The sequence below is a fragment of the Taudactylus pleione genome, unplaced genomic scaffold, assembly GCF_031769625.1.
Source record: "Taudactylus pleione unplaced genomic scaffold, aTauple2 ptg000612l, whole genome shotgun sequence".
In the NCBI taxonomy this organism is placed as follows: domain Eukaryota; kingdom Metazoa; phylum Chordata; class Amphibia; order Anura; family Myobatrachidae; genus Taudactylus; species Taudactylus pleione.
In genome coordinates, this window is record NW_028285014.1 from 3,533,085 (window position 1) to 3,549,686 (window position 16,602).

A 16,602-nucleotide genomic window follows, 5' to 3' on the forward strand; every position below is an offset into this window, starting at 1 on the left:
TCACCTCCCTGTATCTCAGTCACTGTCCTCTCACCTTACTCCCCTGTGTCACACATAATACACATCACTCCCTGTATCTCAGTCACTGCCTCTCACCTTACTCCCCTGTGTCACACATAATACACATCACTCCCTGTATCTCAGTCACTGTCCTCTCACCTTTCTCCCCTGTGCCACACATAATACACATCGCTCCCTGTATCTCAGTCACTGTCCTCTCACCTTACTCCCCTGTGTCACACATAATACACATCGCTCCCTGTATCTCAGTCACTGTCCTCTCACCTTTCTCCCCTGTGTCACACATAATACACATCACTCCCTGTATCTCAGTCACTGTCCTCTCACCTTACTCCCCTGTGCCACACATAATACACATCACCCCCTGTATCTCAGTCACTGTCCTCTCAGCTTTCTCCCCTGTGTCACACATAATACACATCACTCCCTGTATCTCAGTCACTGTCCTCTCACCTCTCTCCTCTGTGTCACACATAATACACATCACTCCCTGTATCTCAGTCACTGTCCTCTCACCTTACTCCCCTGTGTCACACATAATACACATCACTCCCTCTATCTCAGTCACTGTCCTCTCACCTCTCTCCCCTGTGTCACACATAATACACATCACTCCCTGTATCTCAGTCACTGTCCTCTCACCTTTCTCCTCTGTGTCACACATAATACACATCACTCCCTGTATCTCAGTCACTGTCCTCTCACCTTTCTCCCCTGTGTCACACATAATACACATCACTCCCTGTATCTCAGTCACTGTCCTCTCACCTATCTCCTCTGTGTCACACATAATACACATCACTCCCTGTATCTCAGTCACTGTCCTCTCACCTCTCTCCCCTGTGTCACACATAATACACATCACTCCCTGTATCTCAGTCACTGTCCTCTCACCTTACTCCCCTGTGTCACACATAATACACATCACTCCCTGTATCTCAGTCACTGTCCTCTCACCTTTCTCCCCTGTGTCACACATAATACACATCACTCCCTGTATCTCAGTCACTGTCCTCTCACCTCTCTCCTCTGTGTCACACATAATACACATCGCTCCCTGTATCTCAGTCACTGTCCTCTCACCTTTCTCCTCTGTGTCACACATAATACACATCACTCCCTGTATCTCAGTCACTGTCCTCTCACCTTTCTCCCCTGTGTCACACATAATACACATCACTCCCTGTATCTCAGTCACTGTCCTCTCACCTTTCTCCCGTGTCACACATAATACACATCACTCCCTGTATCTCAGTCACTGTCCTCTCACCTTTCTCCCCTGTGTCACACATAATACACATCACTCCCTGTATCTCAGTCACTGTCCTCTCACCTTTCTGTCTGTGTCACACATAATACACATCACTCCCTGTATCTCAGTCACTGTCCTCTCACCTCTCTCCCCTGTGTCACACATAATACACATCACTCCCTGTATCTCAGTCACTGTCCTCTCACCTTTCTCCTCTGTGTCACACATAATACACATCACTCCCTGTATCTCAGTCACTGTCCTCTCACCTTTCTCCCGTGTCACACATAATACACATCGCTCCCTGTATCTCAGTCACTTTCCTCTCACCTTTCTCCCCTGTGTCACACATAATACACATCACACCCTGTATCTCAGTCACTGTCCTCTCACCTCTCTCCCCTGTGTCACACATAATACACATCACTCCCCTGTATCTCAGTCACTGTCCTCTCACCTCTCTCCTCTGTGTCACACATAATACACATCACTCCCTGTATCTCAGTCACTGTCCTCTCACCTCTCTCCCCTGTGTCACACATAATACACATCACTCCCTGTATCTCAGTCACTGTCCTCTCACCTCTCTCCTGTGTCACACATAATACACATCACTCCCTGTATCTCAGTCACTGTTCTCTCACCTTTCTCCTCTGTGTCACACATAATACACATCACTCCCTGTATCTCAGTCACTGTCCTCTCACCTTACTCCCCTGTGTCACACATAATACACATCACTCCCTGTATCTCAGTCACTGCCTCTCACCTTACTCCCCTGTGTCACACATAATACACATCACCTCCCTGTATCTCAGTCACTGTCCTCTCACCTTTCTCCCCTGTGTCACACATAATACACATCACTCCCTGTATCTCAGTCACTGTCCTCTCACCTTACTCCCCTGTGTCACACATAATACAACATCACTCCTGTATCTCAGTCACTGCCTCTCACCTTACTCCCCTGTGTCACACATAATACACATCACCTCCCTGTATCTCAGTCACTGTCCTCTCACCTTTCTCCCCTGTGCCACACATAATACACATCGCTCCCTGTATCTCAGTCACTGTCCTCTCACCTTACTCCCCTGTGTCACACATAATACACATCGCTCCCTGTATCTCAGTCACTGTCCTCTCACCTTTCTCCCCTGTGTCACACATAATACACATCACTCCCTGTATCTCAGTCACTGTCCTCTCACCTTTCTCCCCTGTGTCACACATAATACACATCACTCCCTGTATCTCAGTCACTGTCCTCTCACCTTTCTCCCCTGTGTCACACATAATACACATCACTCCCTGTATCTCAGTCACTGTCCTCTCACCTTTCTCCCGTGTCACACATAATACACATCACTCCCCTGTATTTCAGTCACTGTCCTCTCACCTTTCTCCCCTGTGTCACACATAATACACATCACTCCCTGTATCTCAGTCACTGTCCTCTCACCTTTCTCCCGTGTCACACATAATACACATCACTCCCCTGTATTTCAGTCACTGTCCTCTCACCTTACTCCCCTGTGCCACACATAATACACATCACCCCCTGTATCTCAGTCACTGTCCTCTCAGCTTTCTCCCCTGTGTCACACATAATACACATCACTCCCTGTATCTCAGTCACTGTCCTCTCACCTCTCTCCTCTGTGTCACACATAATACACATCACTCCCTGTATCTCAGTCACTGTCCTCTCACCTTACTCCCCTGTGTCACACATAATACACATCACTCCCTCTATCTCAGTCACTGTCCTCTCACCTTTCTCCTCTGTGTCACACATAATACACATCACTCCCTGTATCTCAGTCACTGTCCTCTCACCTTTCTCCCCTGTGTCACACATAATACACATCACTCCCTGTATCTCAGTCACTGTCCTCTCACCTATCTCCTCTGTGTCACACATAATACACATCACTCCCTGTATCTCAGTCACTGTCCTCTCACCTCTCTCCCCTGTGTCACACATAATACACATCACTCCCTGTATCTCAGTCACTGTCCTCTCACCTTACTCCCCTGTGTCACACATAATACACATCACTCCCTGTATCTCAGTCACTGTCCTCTCACCTTACTCCCCTGTGTCACACATAATACACATCACTCCCTGTATCTCAGTCACTTTCCTCTCACCTTTCTCCCCTGTGTCACACATAATACACATCACTCCCTGTATCTCAGTCCCTGTCCTCTCACCTTTCTCCCTGTGTCACACATAATACACATCACTCCCTGTATCTCAGTCACTGTCCTCTCACCTCTCTCCTCTGTGTCACACATAATACACATCACTCCCTGTATCTCAGTCACTGTCCTCTCACCTTTCTCCCCTGTGTCACACATAATACACATCACTCCCTGTATCTCAGTCACTGTCCTCTCACCTTTCTGTCTGTGTCACACATAATACACATCACTCCCTGTATCTCAGTCACTGTCCTCTCACCTTTCTCCCCTGTGTCACACATAATACACATCACTCCCTGTATCTCAGTCACTGTCCTCTCACCTTTCTCCTCTGTGTCACACATAATACACATCACTCCCCTGTATCTCAGTCACTGTCCTCTCACCTCTCTCCCCTGTGTCACACATAATACACATCACTCCCCTGTATCTCAGTCACTGTCCTCTCATCTCTCTCCTCTGTGTCACACATAATACACATCGCTCCCTGTATCTCAGTCACTGTCCTCTCACCTTACTCCCCTGTGTCACACATAATACACATCGCTCCCTGTATCTCAGTCACTGTCCTCTCACCTTACTCCCCTGTGTCACACATAATACACATCACTCCCTGTATCTCAGTCACTGTCCTCTCACCTTTCTCCCCTGTGTCACACATAATACACATCACTCCCTGTATCTCAGTCACTGTCCTCTCACCTCTCTCCTCTGTGTCACACATAATACACATCACTCCCCTGTATCTCAGTCACTGTCCTCTCACCTCTCTCCTCTGTGTCACACATAATACACATCGCTCCCTGTATCTCAGTCACTGTCCTCTCACCTCTCTCCTCTGTGTCACACATAATACACATCGCTCCCTGTATCTCAGTCACTGTCCTCTCACCTCTCTCCTCTGTGTCACACATAATACACATCACTCCCTGTATATCAGTCACTGTCCTCTCACCTTTCTCCACTGTGTCACACATAATACACATCGCTCCCTGTATCTCAGTCACTGTCCTCTCACCTTACTCCCCTGTGCCACACATAATACACATCGCTCCCTGTATCTCAGTCACTGTCCTCTCACCTTTCTCCCCTGTGTCACACATAATACACATTACTCCCTGTATCTCAGTCACTGTCCTCTCACCTTACTCCCCTGTGTCACACATAATACACATCACTCCCTGTATCTCAGTCACTGTCCTCTCACCTTACTCCCCTGTGTCACACATAATACACATCACTCCCTGTATCTCAGTCACTGTCCTCTCAGCTTTCTCCTCTGTGTCACACATAATACACATCACTCCCTGTATCTCAGTCACTGTCCTCTCACCTCTCCTCTGTGTCACACATAATACACATCACTCCCTGTATCTCAGTCACTGTCCTCTCACCTTTCTCCTCTGTGTCACACATAATACACATGACTCCCTGTATCTCAGTCACTGTCCTGTCACCTTACTCCCCTGTGTCACACATAATACACATCACTCCCTGTATCTCAGTCACTGTCCTCTCACCTTTCTCCCCTGTGTCACACATAATACACATCACTCCCTGTATCTCAGTCACTGTCCTCTCACCTATCTCCTCTGTGTCACACATAATACACATCACTCCCTGTATCTCAGTCACTGTCCTCTCACCTTTCCCCCTGTGTCACACATAATACACATCACTCCCTGTATCTCAGTCACTGTCCTCTCACCTTTCTCCTCTGTGTCACACATAATACACATCGCTCCCTGTATCTCAGTCACTGTCCTCTCACCTTTCTCCCCTGTGTCACACATAATACACATCGCTCCCTGTATCTCAGTCACTGTCCTCTCACCTTTCTCCTCTGTGTCACACATAATACACATCGCTCCCTGTATCTCAGTCACTGTCCTCTCACTTTTCTCCCCTGTGTCACACATAATACACATCACTCCCTGTATCTCAGTCACTGTCCTCTCACCTCTCTCCTCTGTGTCACACATAATACACATCGCTCCCTGTATCTGTCACTGTCCACTCACCTTTCTCCCCTGTGTCACACATAATACACATCACTCCCCTGTATCTCAGTCACTGTCCTCTCACCTTTCTCCTCTGTGTCACACATAATACACATCGCTCCCTGTATCTGTCACTGTCCACTCACCTTTCTCCCCTGTGTCACACATAATACACATCACTCCCTGTATCTCAGTCACTGTCCTCTCACCTTACTCCCCTGTGTCACACATAATACACATCACTCCCTGTATCTCAGTCACTGTCCTCTCACCTTTCTCCCCTGTGTCACACATAATACACATCACTCCCTGTATCTCAGTCACGGTCCTCTCACCTTACTCCCCTGTGTCACACATATTACACATCACTCCCTGTATCTCAGTCACTGTCCTCTCACCTTACTCCCCTGTGTCACACATAATACACATCACTCCCTGTATCTCAGTCACTGTCCTCTCACCTTTCACCCCTGTGTCACACATAATACACATCACTCCCCTGTATCTCAGTCACTGTCCTCTCACCTTACTCCCCTGTGTCACACAGAATACACATCGCTCCCTGTATCTCAGTCACTGTCTTCTCACCTTACTCCCCTGTGTCACACATAATACACATCGCTCCCTGTATCTCAGTCACTGTCCTCTCACCTTACTCCTCTGTGTCACAAATAATACACATCACTCCCTGTATCTCAGTCACTGTCCTCTCACCTTACTCCTCTGTGTCACAAATAATACACATCACTCCCTGTATCTCAGTCACTGTCCTCTCACCTTACTCCTCTGTGTCACAAATAATACACATCACTCCCTGTATCTCAGTCACTGTCCTCTCACCTTACTCCTCTGTGTCACACATAATACACATCACTCCCTGTATCTCAGTCACTGTCCTCTCACCTTACTCCCCTGTGTCACACATAATACACATCACTCCCTGTATCTCAGTCACTGTCCTCTCACCTTACTCCTCCGTGTCACACATAATACACATCACTCCCTGTATCTCAGTCACTGTCCTCTCACCTTACTCCTCTGTGTCACAAATAATACACATCACTCCCTGTATCTCAGTCACTGTCCTCTCACCTTACTCCTCTGTGTCACACATAATACACATCACTCCCTGTATCTCAGTCACTGTCCTCTCACCTTACTCCCCTGTGTCACACATAATACACATCACTCCCTGTATCTCAGTCACTGTCCTCTCACCTTTCACCCCTGTGTCACACATAATACACATCACTCCCTGTATCTCAGTCACTGTCCTCTCACCTTTCTCCCCTGTGTCACACATAATACACATCACTCCCTGTATCTCAGTCACTGTCCTCTCACCTTTCTCCCCTGTGTCACACATAATACACATCACTCCCTGTATCTCAGTCACTGTCCTCTCACCTCTCTCCTCTGTGTCACACATAATACACATCACTCCCTGTATCTCAGTCACTGTCCTCTCACCTTTCTCCCCTGTGTCACACATAATACACATCACTCCCTGTATCTCAGTCACTGTCCTCTCACCTCTCTCCTCTGTGTCACACATAATACACATCACTCCCTGTATCTCAGTCACTGTCCTCTCACCTCTCTCCTCTGTGTCACACATAATACACATCACTCCCCTGTATCTCAGTCACTGTCCTCTCACCTCTCTCCTCTGTGTCACACATAATACACATCACACCCTGTATCTCAGTCACTTTCCTCTCACCTTTCTCCCCTGTGTCACACATAATACACATCACTCCCTGTATCTCAGTCACTGTCCTCTCACCTTTCTCCCCTGTGTCACACATAATACACATCACTCCCTGTATCTCAGTCACTGTCCTCTCACCTCTCTCCCCTGTGTCACACATAATACACATCACTCCCCTGTATCTCAGTCACTGTCCTCTCATCTCTCTCCTCTGTGTCACACATAATACACATCGCTCCCTGTATCTCAGTCACTGTCCTCTCACCTTTCTCCCCTGTGCCACACATAATACACATCGCTCCCTGTATCTCAGTCACTGTCCTCTCACCTTACTCCCCTGTGTCACACATAATACACATCGCTCCCTGTATCTCAGTCACTGTCCTCTCACCTTTCTCCCCTGTGCCACACATAATACACATCGCTCCCTGTATCTAAGTCACTGTCCTCTCACCTTACTACCCTGTGTCACACATAATACACATCACTCCCTGTATCTCAGTCACTGCCTCTCACCTTACTCCCCTGTGTCACACATAATACACATCACTCCCTGTATCTCAGTCACTGTCCTCTCACCTTACTCCCCTGTGTCACACATAATACACATCACTCCCTGTATCTCAGTCACTGTCCTCTCACCTTACTCCTCTGTGTCACACATAATACACATCACTCCCTGTATCTCAGTCACTGTCCTCTCACCTTACTCCTCTGTGTCAAACATAATACACATCACTCTCTGTATCTCAGTCACTGTCCTCTCACCTCTCTCCTCCGTGTCACACATAATACACATCACTCCCTGTATCTCAGTCACTGTCCTCTCACCTTTCTCCCCTGTGTCACACATAATACACATCACTCCCTGTATCTCAGTCACTGTCCTCTCACCTTTCTCCCCTGTGTCACACATAATACACATCACTCCCTGTATCTCAGTCACTGTCCTCTCACCTTACTCCTCTGTGTCACACATAATACACATCACTCCCTGTATCTCAGTCACTGTCCTCTCACCTTACTCCTCTGTGTCACACATAATACACATCACTCTCTGTATCTCAGTCACTGCCTCTCACCTTTCTCCCGTGTCACACATAATACACATCACTCCCTGTATCTCAGTCACTGTCCTCTCACCTTACTCCCCTGTGTCACACATAATACACATCACTCCCTGTATCTCAGTCACTGCCTCTCACCTTACTCCCCTGTGTCACACATAATACACATCACCTCCCTGTATCTCAGTCACTGTCCTCTCACCTTACTCCTCTGTGTCACACATAATACACATCACCTCCCTGTATCTCAGTCACTGTCCTCTCACCTTTCTCCCCTGTGCCACACATAATACACATCGCTCCCTGTATCTCAGTCACTGTCCTCTCACCTTACTCCCCTGTGTCACACATAATACACATCGCTCCCTGTATCTCAGTCACTGTCCTCTCACCTTTCTCCCCTGTGTCACACATAATACACATCACTCCCTGCATCTCAGTCACTGTCCTCTCACCTTACTCCCCTGTGCCACACATAATACACATCACCCCCTGTATCTCAGTCACTGTCCTCTCAGCTTTCTCCTCTGTCACACATAATACACATCACTCCCTGTATCTCAGTCACTGTCCTCTCACCTCTCTCCTCTGTGTCACACATAATACACATCACTCCCTGTATCTCAGTCACTGTCCTCTCACCTTACTCCCCTGTGTCACACATAATACACATCACTCCCTGTATCTCAGTCACTGTCCTCTCACCTTTCTCCTCTGTGTCACACATAATACACATCACTCCCTCTATCTCAGTCACTGTCCTCTCACCTCTCTCCCCTGTGTCACACATAATACACATCACTCCCTGTATCTCAGTCACTGTCCTCTCACCTCTCTCCCCTGTGTCACACATAATACACATCACTCCCTGTATCTCAGTCACTGTCCTCTCACCTTTCTCCCCTGTGTCACACATAATACACATCACTCCCTGTATCTCAGTCACTGTCCTCTCACCTATCTCCTCTGTGTCACACATAATACACATCACTCCCTGTATCTCAGTCACTGTCCTCTCACCTCTCTCCCCTGTGTTACACATAATACACATCACTCCCTGTATCTCAGTCACTGTCCTCTCACCTCTCTCCCCTGTGTCACACATAATACACATCACTCCCTGTATCTCAGTCACTTTCCTCTCACCTCTCTCCTCTGTGTCACACATAATACACATCGCTCCCTGTATCTCAGTCACTGTCCTCTCACCTTTCTCCTCTGTGTCACACATAATACACATCACTCCCTGTATCTCAGTCACTGTCCTCTCACCTTTCTCCCCTGTGTCACACATAATACACATCACTCCCTGTATCTCAGTCACTGTCCTCTCACCTTTCTCCCGTGTCACACATAATACACATCACTCCCTGTATCTCAGTCACTTTCCTCTCACCTTTCTCCCCTGTGTCACACATAATACACATCACTCCCTGTATCTCAGTCACTGTCCTGTCACCTTTCTCCCCTGTGTCACACATAATACACATCGCTCCCTGTATCTCAGTCACTGTCCTCTCACCTCTCTCCTCTGTCACACATAATACACATCACTCCCTGTATCTCAGTCACTGTCCTCTCACCTTTCTCCCCTGTGTCACACATAATACACATCACTCCCTGTATCTCAGTCACTGTCCTCTCACCTCTCTCCCCTGTGTCACACATAATACACATCACTCCCCTGTATCTCAGTCACTGTCCTCTCACCTTTCTCCCCTGTGTCACACATAATACACATCGCTCCCTGTATCTCAGTCACTGTCCTCTCACCTATCTCCTCTGTGTCACACATAATACACATCACTCCCTGTATCTCAGTCACTGTCCTCTCACCTCTCTCCCCTGTGTCACACATAATACACATCACTCCCTGTATCTCAGTCACTGTCCTCTCACCTATCTCCTCTGTGTCACACATAATACACATCACTCCCTGTATCTCAGTCACTGTCCTCTCACCTCTCTCCCCTGTGTCACACATAATACACATCACTCCCTGTATCTCAGTCACTTTCCTCTCACCTCTCTCCTCTGTGTCACACATAATACACATCGCTCCCTGTATCTCAGTCACTGTCCTCTCACCTTTCTCCTCTGTGTCACACATAATACACATCACTCCCTGTATCTCAGTCACTGTCCTCTCACCTTTCTCCCCTGTGTCACACATAATACACATCACACCCTGTATCTCAGTCACTGTCCTCTCACCTCTCTCCTCTGTGTCACACATAATACACATCGCTCCCTGTATCTCAGCCACTGTCCTCTCACCTTTCTCCCCTGTGTCACACATAATACACATCACTCCCTGTATCTCAGTCACTGTCCTCTCACCTTTCTGTCTGTGTCACACATAATACACATCACTCCGCTGTATCTCAGTCACTGTCCTCTCACCTTTCTCCTCTGTGTCACACATAATACACATCACTCCCCTGTATCTCAGTCACTGTCCTCTCACCTCTCTCCCCTGTGTCACACATAATACACATCACTCCCCTGTATCTCAGTCACTGTCCTCTCATCTCTCTCCTCTGTGTCACACATAATACACATCGCTCCCTGTATCTCAGTCACTGTCCTCTCACCTTACTCCCCTGTGTCACACATAATACACATCGCTCCCTGTATCTCAGTCACTGTCCTCTCACCTTACTCCCCTGTGTCACACATAATACACATCACTCCCTGTATCTCAGTCACTGTCCTCTCACCTTTCTCCCCTGTGTCACACATAATACACATCACTCCCTGTATCTCAGTCACTGTCCTCTCACCTCTCTCCTCTGTGTCACACATAATACACATCACTCCCCTGTATCTCAGTCACTGTCCTCTCACCTCTCTCCTCTGTGTCACACATAATACACATCGCTCCCTGTATCTCAGTCACTGTCCTCTCACCTCTCTCCTCTGTGTCACACATAATACACATCGCTCCCTGTATCTCAGTCACTGTCCTCTCACCTCTATCCTCTGTGTCACACATAATACACATCACTCCCTGTATATCAGTCACTGTCCTCTCACCTTTCTCCACTGTGTCACACATAATACACATCGCTCCCTGTATCTCAGTCACTGTCCTCTCACCTTACTCCCCTGTGCCACACATAATACACATCGCTCCCTGTATCTCAGTCACTGTCCTCTCACCTTTCTCCCCTGTGTCACACATAATACACATCACTCCCTGTATCTCAGTCACTGTCCTCTCACCTTACTCCCCTGTGTCACACATAATACACATCACTCCCTGTATCTCAGTCACTGTCCTCTCAGCTTTCTCCTCTGTGTCACACATAATACACATCACTCCCTGTATCTCAGTCACTGTCCTCTCACCTCTCCTCTGTGTCACACATAATACACATCACTCCCTGTATCTCAGTCACTGTCCTCTCACCTCTCCTCTGTGTCACACATAATACACATCACTCCCTGTATCTCAGTCACTGTCCTCTCACCTCTCTCCTCTGTGTCACACATAATACACATGACTCCCTGTATCTCAGTCACTGTCCTGTCACCTTACTCCCCTGTGTCACACATAATACACATCACTCCCTGTATCTCAGTCACTGTCCTCTCACCTCTCCCCTGTGTCACACATAATACACATCACTCCCTGTATCTCAGTCACTGTCCTCTCACCTTTCTCCTCTGTGTCACACATAATACACATGACTCCCTGTATCTCAGTCACTGTCCTGTCACCTTACTCCCCTGTGTCACACATAATACACATCACTCCCTGTATCTCAGTCACTGTCCTCTCACCTTTCTCCTCTGTGTCACACATAATACACATCGCTCCCTGTATCTCAGTCACTGTCCTCTCACCTTTCTCCTCTGTGTCACACATAATACACATCGCTCCCTGTATCTCAGTCACTGTCCTCTCACCTTTCTCCTCTGTGTCACACATAATACACATCGCTCCCTGTATCTCAGTCACTGTCCTCTCACCTTACTCCCCTGTGTCACACATAATACACATCGCTCCCTGTATCTCAGTCACTGTCCTCTCACTTTTCTCCCCTGTGTCACACATAATACACATCACTCCCTGTATCTCAGTCACTGTCCTCTCACCTTTCTCCCCTGTGTCACACATAATACACATCACTCCCCTGTATCTCAGTCACTGTCCTCTCACCTCTCTCCTCTGTGTCACACATAATACACATCGCTCCCTGTATCTCAGTCACTGTCCACTCACCTTTCTCCCCTGTGTCACACATAATACACATCACTCCCTGTATCTCAGTCACTGTCCTCTCATCTTTCTACTCTGTGTCACACATAATACACATCACTCCCTGTATCTCAGTCACTGTCCTCTCACCTTTCTACTCTGTGTCACACATAATACACATCGCTCCCTGTATCTCAGTCACTGTCCTCTCACCTTACTCCCCTGTGTCACACATAATACACATCGCTCCCTGTATCTCAGTCACTGTCCTCTCACTTTTCTCCCCTGTGTCACACATAATACACATCACTCCCTGTATCTCAGTCACTGTCCTCTCACCTCTCTCCTCTGTGTCACACATAATACACATCACTCCCTGTATCTCAGTCACTGTCCTCTCACCTTACTCCCCTGTGTCACACATAATACACATCACTCCCTGTATCTCAGTCACTGTCCTCTCAGCTTTCTCCTCTGTGTCACACATAATACACATCACTCCCTGTATCTCAGTCACTGTCCTCTCACCTCTCCTCTGTGTCACACATAATACACATCACTCCCTGTATCTCAGTCACTGTCCTCTCACCTTTCTCCTCTGTGTCACACATAATACACATGACTCCCTGTATCTCAGTCACTGTCCTGTCACCTTACTCCCCTGTGTCACACATAATACACATCACTCCCTGTATCTCAGTCACTGTCCTGTCACCTTACTCCCCTGTGTCACACATAATACACATCACTCCCTGTATCTCAGTCACTGTCCTCTCACCTTTCTCCTCTGTGTCACACATAATACACATCACTCCCTGTATCTCAGTCACTGTCCTCTCACCTTTCTCCTCTGTGTCACACATAATACACATCACTCCCTCTATCTCAGTCACTGTCCTCTCACCTCTCTCCTCTGTGTCACACATAATACACATCACTCCCTGTATATCAGTCACTGTCCTCTCACCTTTCTCCCCTGTGTCACACATAACACACATCACTCCCTGTATCTCAGTCACTGTCCTCTCACCTCTCTCCCCTGTGTCACACATAATACACATCACTCCCTGTATCTCAGTCACTGTCCTCTCACCTTTCTCCTCTGTGTCACACATAATACACATCACTCCCTGTATCTCAGTCACTGTCCTCTCACCTTTCTCCCCTGTGTCACACATAATACACATCACTCCCTGTATCTCAGTCACTGTCCTCTCACCTATCTCCTCTGTGTCACACATAATACACATCACTCCCTGTATCTCAGTCACTGTCCTCTCACCTTTCCCCCTGTGTCACACATAATACACATCACTCCCTGTATCTCAGTCACTGTCCTCTCACCTTTCTCCTCTGTGTCACACATAATACACATCGCTCCCTGTATCTCAGTCACTGTCCTCTCACCTTTCTCCTCTGTGTCACACATAATACACATCGCTCCCTGTATCTCAGTCACTGTCCTCTCACCTTTCTCCTCTGTGTCACACATAATACACATCGCTCCCTGTATCTCAGTCACTGTCCTCTCACCTTTCTCCTCTGTGTCACACATAATACACATCGCTCCCTGTATCTCAGTCACTGTCCTCTCACCTTACTCCCCTGTGTCACACATAATACACATCGCTCCCTGTATCTCAGTCACTGTCCTCTCACTTTTCTCCCCTGTGTCACACATAATACACATCACTCCCTGTATCTCAGTCACTGTCCTCTCACCTTTCTCCCCTGTGTCACACATAATACACATCACTCCCCTGTATCTCAGTCACTGTCCTCTCACCTCTCTCCTCTGTGTCACACATAATACACATCGCTCCCTGTATCTCAGTCACTGTCCACTCACCTTTCTCCCCTGTGTCACACATAATACACATCACTCCCTGTATCTCAGTCACTGTCCTCTCACCTTTCTACTCTGTGTCACACATAATACACATCACTCCCTGTATCTCAGTCACTGTCCTCTCACCTTTCTACTCTGTGTCACACATAATACACATCACTCCCTGTATCTCAGTCACTGTCCTGTCACCTTTCTCCCCTGTGTCACACATAATACACATCGCTCCCTGTATCTCAGTCACTGTCCTCTCACCTTACTCCCCTGTGTCACACATAATACACATCGCTCCCTGTATCTCAGTCACTGTCCTCTCACCTTTCTCCCCTGTGTCACACATAATACACATCGCTCCCTGTATCTCAGTCACTTTCCTCTCACCTTACTCCCCTGTGTCACACATAATACACATCACTCCCTGTATCTCAGTCATTGTCCTGTCACCTTTCTCCCCTGTGTCACACATAATACACATAACTCCCTGTATCTCAGTCACTGTCCTCTCACCTTTCTCCCCTGTGTCACACATAATACACATCACTCCCTGTATCTCAGTCACTGTCCTGTCACCTTTCTCCCCTGTGTCACACATAATACACATCACTCCCTGTATCTCAGTCACTGTCCTCTCACCTTTCTCCCCTGTGTCACACATAATACACATCACTCCCTGTATCTCAGTCACTGTCCACTCACCTTTCTCCTCTGTGTCACACATAATACACATCACTCCCTGTATCTCAGTCACTGTCCTCTCACCTTACTCCCCTGTGTCACACATAATACACATCACTCCCTGTATCTCAGTCACTGTCCTCTCACCTTTCTCCTCTGTGTCACACATAATACACATCACTCCCTGTATCTCAGTCACTGTCCTCTCACCTTACTCCCCTGTGTCACACATAATACACATCACTCCCTGTATCTCAGTCACTGTCCTCTCACCTTTCTCCTCTGTGTCACACATAATACACATCACTCCCTGTATCTCAGTCACTGTCCTCTCACCTTACTCCCCTGTGTCACACATAATACACATCGCTCCCTGTATCTCAGTCACTTTCCTCTCACCTTTCTCCTCTGTGTCACACATAATACACATCACTCCCCTGTATCTCAGTCACTGTCCTCTCACCTCTCTCCTCTGTGTCACACATAATACACATCACTCCCTGTATCTCAGTCACTGCCTCTCACCTTACTCCCCTGTGTCACACATAATACACATCACTCCCTGTATCTCAGTCACTGTCCTCTCACCTTACTCCCCTGTGTCACACATAATACACATCACTCCCTGTATCTCAGTCACTGTCCTCTCACCTTACTCCTCTGTGTCACACATAATACACATCACTCTCTGTATCTCAGTCACTGTCCTCTCACCTCTCTCCTCCGTGTCACACATAATACACATCACTCCCTGTATCTCAGTCACTGTCCTCTCACCTTTCTCCCCTGTGTCACACATAATACACATCACTCCCTGTATCTCAGTCACTGTCCTCTCACCTTTCTCCCCTGTGTCACACATAATACACATCACTCCCTGTATCTCAGTCACTGTCCTCTCACCTTTCTCCCCTGTGTCACACATAATACACATCACTCCCTGTATCTCAGTCACTGTCCTCTCACCTCTCTCCCCTGTGTCACACATAATACACATCACACCCTGTATCTCAGTCACTGTCCTCTCACCTCTCTCCTCTGTGTCACACATAATACACATCACTCCCTGTATCTCAGTCACTGTCCTCTCACCTTACTCCTCTGTGTCACACATAATACACATCACTCTCTGTATCTCAGTCACTGTCCTCTCACCTCTCTCCTCTGTGTCACACATAATACACATCACTCCCTGTATCTCAGTCACTGTCCTCTCACCTCTCTCCTCTGTGTCACACATAATACACATCACTCCCTGTATCTCAGTCACTGTCCTCTCACCTTTCTCCCGTGTCACACATAATACACATCTCTCCCTGTATCTCAGTCACTGTCCTCTCACCTTACTCCTCTGTGTCACACATAATACACATCACTCCCTGTATCTCAGTCACTGTCCTCTCACCTTACTCCCCTGTGTCACACATAATACACATCACTCCCTGTATCTCAGTCACTGTCCTCTCACCTTACTCCCCTGTGTCACACATAATACACATCACACCCTGTATCTCAGTCACTGTCCTCTCAGCTTTCTCCCCTGTGTCACACATAATACACATCACTCCCTGTATCTCAGTCACTGCCTCTCACCTTACTCCCCTGTGTCACACATAAT

The 16,602-nt window shown here is 47.6% G+C and overlaps 1 protein-coding gene across 1 annotated transcript in view; it reads right to left on the reverse strand.

Annotated features, from left to right (window-relative positions):
* RELB (RELB proto-oncogene, NF-kB subunit) overlaps window positions 1-16,602 on the reverse strand; it is an 85,844-nt gene that overhangs the window by 8,927 nt on the left and 60,315 nt on the right.